The sequence below is a fragment of the Myotis daubentonii genome, chromosome 3 (genome assembly GCF_963259705.1).
Source record: "Myotis daubentonii chromosome 3, mMyoDau2.1, whole genome shotgun sequence".
NCBI lineage: Eukaryota > Metazoa > Chordata > Mammalia > Chiroptera > Vespertilionidae > Myotis > Myotis daubentonii.
In genome coordinates this window covers 155,354,355-155,361,076 of record NC_081842.1, presented here as the reverse complement: position 1 = coordinate 155,361,076, position 6,722 = coordinate 155,354,355, and the positions used below count along the sequence as shown (strand labels likewise).

Below are 6,722 nucleotides of genomic sequence, written 5' to 3'. Positions count from 1 at the left end.
AAATAGCATTGATTTTAACTCTTCCTTGAGTTAATTTAGAATTAGAATCAAAGTTATAGAAAAAAAGGGGTTTTTTTTTTGACAGTGACATGTTAAAAAATTGAAGGTATTTTTTTTTAGTGGGGAATGAGCATCTATTTAATCTTGTGATGAAATTATATTTCTCTTTTTGTTCCACCCTGCATGAGTATTACCTCTCAGCTATGGTAGTCCAGACAAAATACTGGGCCACACATGTGTTCTCATTGAAGTGAAACTCCTCCAATGTACCAACCACAAATATGAAATTAAGGTGCTGACACAACTGAAAGAACATGAGCAACAGCAATGGATATATTTCGGTGTTTCTGTGGACTATGTCAGGAATTAAAGTAAAAACACTCAGAGCCATCACTATTCCACTAGAGAAGTTTCAGCCTTACCAGGTGTAGAATGAAAGGCACTGGTGATTAAATGTACAATTCCTCTGGCAGGCATTCGGGGCAGCCACTGTCAAACAGAAATCGCACCGTGTCGTTTCCGCATAAGTGTGCAGGACAGCTTCCCATTTGCATCCAGCCCATATTCAGCTGGTAGCTAAGTCGGCTGAGGCCTTGATCCAAAGGCTCACAGTGATTTGTATCCTCAGGCTTCCCTTCCAAACGTGTTAACGACTAGTCCTCACCAGAAGGACATTTGGTGCTGCAAGTTTCCCAATTTTGATTTCCTTCTCCCTCCTCCACTCCACTTTCTTTCCCTTCTTCTCCTGCCCTCCCTCCCTGCTCCCCCTACTCCCCACTATGACCCGTTTCTATCTCAGGTTCTGCTCTTTGTACTATAAATGCTACTAATTTGAACTAATCTTGGATACATAATGACAGACAGTGCTATGGTTTGTTTTGAGAGTTATAGCAGAAAGTGGAATTCATAATGATTTAACATCCCTTAGCTAGCTTGGTGACCATTAGAGGGTAAACTGCTTTAAAGTCTGTATTTTATTTACTTATTCGCTTGTTTCCTTGCTTAATTAATATTCCTGGTGCCTAACTTGGTGCCTGACCCATGGAAAGTGGTGTGCTTGACAAATCTTTGGTATTGAACGAACAGCAGGAAAAGACACCTGTTCCACTTATTTTGGCTTAAGAGACTCTAATGAAAGGTAGCATGTTGGTATTCCATCATCTTCAGTCCAAACTGTCCTCAAGTGCTTTCCAGGCTTAGTGGAATGAATAGGCATTCTTTACCAAAGAAATGGATGTTGGCCAACCTTGAAATCTGCAGAACCCGGGCCTCACTTACTGCTTAGCTGTGTGACAATGGGCAAGCTATTACCATCTCGGGGCCTCCATATTTTCATTTGTAAAATACAGGTAATAATTGTCCTTATTTCATAAGATTACTATGGATATTGAAAGATTACACATGTGCTCAATAAGATCTTAATCTATCATTATTACTACAATGATTATTGTTATTATTAAATAATTTTAAGGAGATAATAAGAATTATAATGTTTATAAAAATGCCAACAGGTAACTTCATAAATGCCAACAAGAAACAACAAATACACATACTTTAGTTATTAACCAAAAATCATATTACACACCAACTGATCCTTCCAGAACAGGGGTGGGCAAACTTTTTGACTCGAGGGCCACAATGGGTTCTTAAACTGGACCGGAGGGCTGGAAAAAAAGCATGGATGGATTGTTTGTGTGAACTAATATAAATTCAAAGTAAATATCATTACATAAAAGGGTACGGTGTTTTTTTTCAATAGTTTTATTCATTTCAAACGGGCTGGATCTGGCCCGCGGGCCGTAGTTTGCCCACGGCTGTTCTAGAAGATAATAAATTAGTTCTTGTATAAGCAAAGATTTTAAAATATTTGTAGCTTATTTTCATGCTTGAAGTAATGACAGGTATACTTATTTACTTGATAATTATAGTCTGAATTTTGTCTCACCCAAAAGTTACGTTGAAATCCTAATTCCCAATACCTACAAACGTGACCTTATTTGGAAAGAGGGTCTTTGCAGATAGAATCAAGTCATGATGAGCATATTGGATTAGGCTGGGCCCTAAATCCAGTAACTGGTGCCTGTATATGAGAAAGGAGTGCTATTCAGACCCAGAGGGAAGCAGGCCATGTGTAGATGAAGATAGAGACTGGAATGGTGCAGCTGTAAGCCAAGGAACACTGAGGAACACCAGCAACCACAGACGCTGGGAACAGGCAAAGAAGGATTCCTCCCTAGTTCTTCTCAGAGAGCATGGCCCTGCCGACAACTTGATTTTGGACTTTAAGGCTCAAGTAGAAAGAGAAAATAAATTGCTGTCATTTTAAGCCACAAAGGTTTTGGTACTTTGATATGACAACCCTTGGAAACTAATACAATAACTTACAGAAAAGTGAAGGGGCATTTTTCCTCCATTTCTTAAGTTCACTGTAAAACAAAATTTTAAAAATATCGTCAGTTGGCTTTTGTTTAAAAAATATGGTTTGTAGTCAGGAACTTCACACTTCATTTTCGTTTTTAAATTTTTGGAGGGGAACGATATTTATAAATATGGAAATACAACTACAGGAAGAGGAGCTTTAAACATGGGGATATGTTTAAGTAATGTTACTGATCTTTAAGGAGTGTGAGTTACATTCGAATACTGTAGAAGTTCTTTATAATGTTTTCCAGGAGACGAGGTTTTTGAACTCTATGTGCAGGAAACCATTACATGGGGGAAAATATTGCTTTATGGGTCTCTGGCTGGGACTTTTAAGTGTTATGTATGAGAAAACATTGAAACTGGGGGAAGGAAAGATGTTACAAGAAGCGATCTTGTATTATGTTCCTAAAGGCTGTATTCTGAGGAGTGTTAATAAATGTCCTTCAAATTCATTCTTATTCAACTGCTTTTGTTCACGTTGATTTTACATGCATTAAAAAGTTTCCTTTGGAGCTCTAGCCCGTTTGACTCAGTGGATAGAGTGTTGGCCTGTGGACTGAAGGGTCCGGGGTTCGATTTAGGTCAAGGGCACATGCCTGGGTTGCGGGCTTGGTCCCCAGTAGGGGGCGTCAGGAGGCAGCCGATCAATGATCTCTCACCATTATGTTTCTAGCTCTCTCTCCATCTCCTTTCTTCTCTGAAATGAGTAAAAATATATATTTTTTAAAAGGTTTCCTTTGGAGATAAAACCAAAATTTAAGTACAAAACTTTTCAACTAAAACCCAGCAGGGCTTTTTGAGATACCACATCTCTATTAGGGGAGAGGACACATGATCAGCTTCCTAACTTATGATGTGATGAATATACAACTGAGGTCATTAAGTAGTAGGGGCATCCAGGGCTGGGGAGCAGGCAGCACGGGAAAGAAGGAGGAGCTTTGAAGTTACACAGAGTCCAGAGAACGATAGGACATTGGTCAATTCAGTTACATTCATTTACCTTCCTGTTTTCTCACCTATACAATCACACATCTTACCTCATGATTCTTGAAAGGATTATTTGAGTTAATATATACAAAGTAGATAGAATAATTTCTAGCATTTATACTAGATCAACAAATTTTTCTCTGCCTTCTTCTCCATTAAACCTGCAATATACATTTGAGACCACCTCTGTGCCTGTATATCTGGGAACTGGGGAGAGGTTGGATGAAATTCTATAGTCAGAGACTCAAGTTATGGTGTAATGACTAGGAAATTCCAGCATCAGCCTCAGCAGCATGGAACCTGTTAGATAGCCTTTGGAAGGAGTATAGAGGCTTTCCATTGTCACTTCCAGTGCGTGGAATTTGCCGGGTTAGGTGTAATCACAGTGCTCGAAGGGGATTTCAGCTCACTTTTGCATTTCCCACATTGTGCAAAGGAAAGAATACTGAATTTGTAGCAATAACAAGCTGGGACAAATCTCTCTAGTCTATTTGGTCCCTGATTCCTTCAACTGTCAGCAGGTGTGAGTAGGCTGATTTCCAAAACTATTTTGGATATACGTTAGCTAAGGTGCACTTTGGACTCGGAGACACTCATTGGTTTGACTCTCAGCTTCATACTCAAACCCTCCATCAGTTTCCTTTCACCAGATCAGTGGTTATCAAACTATAGCATGAGTCAGAATCACCTGTAAGACTTGTTAAACACAGAGGTGGCACCCCCACAGCTTCTGATTCAGTTCGTCTGGGGTGAGGGCCCAAGAATCTGCATTTCTAACAAGTGCCAGGTGATGCTCCTGATCATACATTGAAAATCAATACTCTTTCATAGAATTGTACATTTGAAACTTATATGATCTTATTAACCAGTGTCACCTCAATGCATTAAATAATAATAATAATAATAATAATAATAATAATAATAAAGAAAACCAATACTATGGGTCAGGAGTCAGCAAAATACAGCATATAGGCTTACTTTGGCCCACTGCTTGTTTTTGTAAATAATGTTTCATTGGAACACATACATTCCCATTTGGTTTGCATATTTTCTGTTCATAGCTGCTTTCACACTATAATGGCAGAGTTGCATGGTTGAATGATGATATAGCCACAAAGCCTAAACTAGTTACCCTGTGGCCCTCTACCGAAAGCTAGCAGATCCGTTCTAGACTATAATGTGATATTCTTCCCATGTAGATTCTGACTATTTAAAATTTCTTTTCTCTCTGAGCCTAGATATCTTCTCAAATATTAGAAAACATGACCTCTGTAAGCTTGCAGACTTAATGGTGTTCTTTCTTAGCATAATTATTAAGAGGTCTCTTGGGTTTGAACAGCAGCTCTACCACTTAGCTGTGTGGCTTTGGATAAGTTCACTTCTTATATGTTAAATGGGGCTAATAATAGTACTTATCACATAGGGTTATTGTGAGGAATTAAGGGAGCTATACATCTGAAGCACTTAGGAAAGTCTCTGACATATAGGAAACCCTCAATAAGTGTTCGCTACTACCACCACTATTATCATTAAAGAAAAAAGAACCTTCAGAGTGTTCTGTTCTCATGTTTTCCCTTCCCAAGTTTTTCAAGCTTTTTAATTAGTACATGAGATCATTAAGCATATTCACTGTGTGTTTATGAGAGCAATGCAGCCACTTACTCTAGTCTTAAAATATTTGATCACAAATCTTGCTATCTCTAATAATTATCAAAAGCAAAGAGAAAGAATAGCATTTTTATGGGAGTGACTCATTAGAATTAATAACAAAATTAATAAGATGGACCCTGTCCAAGTCCTTGCTTTTCTAACAGTCCTTTGTGGAGACTTAAAGGCTTTTCTGAAGTGGGAAGGAGATCAAAGGTCCTTTAAATTAAAAAGAAAAAAATGCAGCATATCTTACTAAGGAATCTCTGCGGTCAAGCTTAAAATTTTATCCTGAGTTGTTTGTTCTGAGTCTGAAGCTTTCCAGAAAAGTCTTGGGGAATAAGTTCTCTTTGGGTTCTGTCATAGGGCTGTTTTGCTTGTAGAACTTTACCTTCTAATAATATTTGAACTTGAAGCACCAAGCGCAGAAATGATGAAATACAGAGGCTTGCTCCAGGACATGGACACAGTATCTGTTACTCCATCCTCTTTCCCATTTGGTCCATGTGGTGATCTCATTCTCACTCAACCGTCTGTCACCAACCACTCTTGTCTTGAACCTCTAACTGTGCATCTGTCTGAGTCAGGCAGATCTAGATTCAAATCACAGTTTTCCTCCTAGAACAGTGGTTCTCAACTTTGGCTGCCCATTAGAATCACCTGGGAATCTTTTTAAAATCCTGATTTCTGGGCCTCATCCTCCGGAAATTCTGTTTCTTTGTTATGGGGTGGGGCCACAACATTAGTAACAAAGAAACAGAATTTCTGGAGGATGAGGCCCGGAAATCAGGATTTTAAAAAGAATCCCAGGTGATCTAATGTGCAGCCAAGGTGGAGAACCACTGTCCTAGAAGCTGTGGACCTCTATTTCCTCTTTTCTAAAACGGGATAATTGACTAATCATCTATTTAAATATTGGATATGAGAGTAAATGAGGAGCGCTTTTTAGAATCCCTGATGCTTGTGAGGGCTTCACAAATGCTGCATACATGTCTCTCACCCACTCGTCATTGTTTGAACTACGTAGTGCGACTGTGTAACCTGTCTTTACTTAGTCCTTTAAATATGGTTTCCCAGCACTCGCTTCACATGCACTAAAATTTTATCGATACAGAGATTAGCGTGGCCCCTGCACAAGGATGACATGCAAATCTGTGAAGTGTTCCATGCATTTTCATATAAAACTTAATGAAAATGGACAAACAATAAAAACAAAAACTCATAGACACAGACAATATGGAGCTTATCGGCAGGGGGTATGGGGGTGAGTGCAGTATACAGATGATGTATCATAGAAATGTACACTTGAAACTTACACAATCCTATTAACCAATGTCACCCCCAATCACTCACTGTAATAAAAATAATAAATGGATTGGAAAACATGAAAAAAAAATGTGATTTCCTAAATAAAAAGAATCTGTGTCCTTTAAGCTGAATTGTAGGCCTCACTTAGGGGGAACAGCCATCACTGAAAAAACTAAATGCAGCTGGACTGGGCATAAAGGCTCCTTTAAAAGTAGTTCAGAGAGAACTGAAGAGCGCCAAGAGGGTACCACCTAGGCAGGAAACCTTAACTGCTGCTTGGGAGCACTGAATTGCTGTGGGAGAGCCCTGTGGTGTTAATGAGGCAGTTAACGCTTGGGTTAAAAAATAGTAGCTAA

At 38.9% G+C, this 6,722-nt stretch overlaps 1 non-coding gene across 1 annotated transcript; it reads left to right on the top strand.

The window, feature by feature from the left end:
- Positions 1 to 6,126: 6,126 nt before the first annotated feature.
- Positions 6,127 to 6,232, top strand: LOC132232098 (U6 spliceosomal RNA). Its single transcript, XR_009452256.1, has one exon. It is a non-coding gene; the product is annotated as a U6 spliceosomal RNA (small nuclear RNA).
- Positions 6,233 to 6,722: the final 490 nt, after the last annotated feature.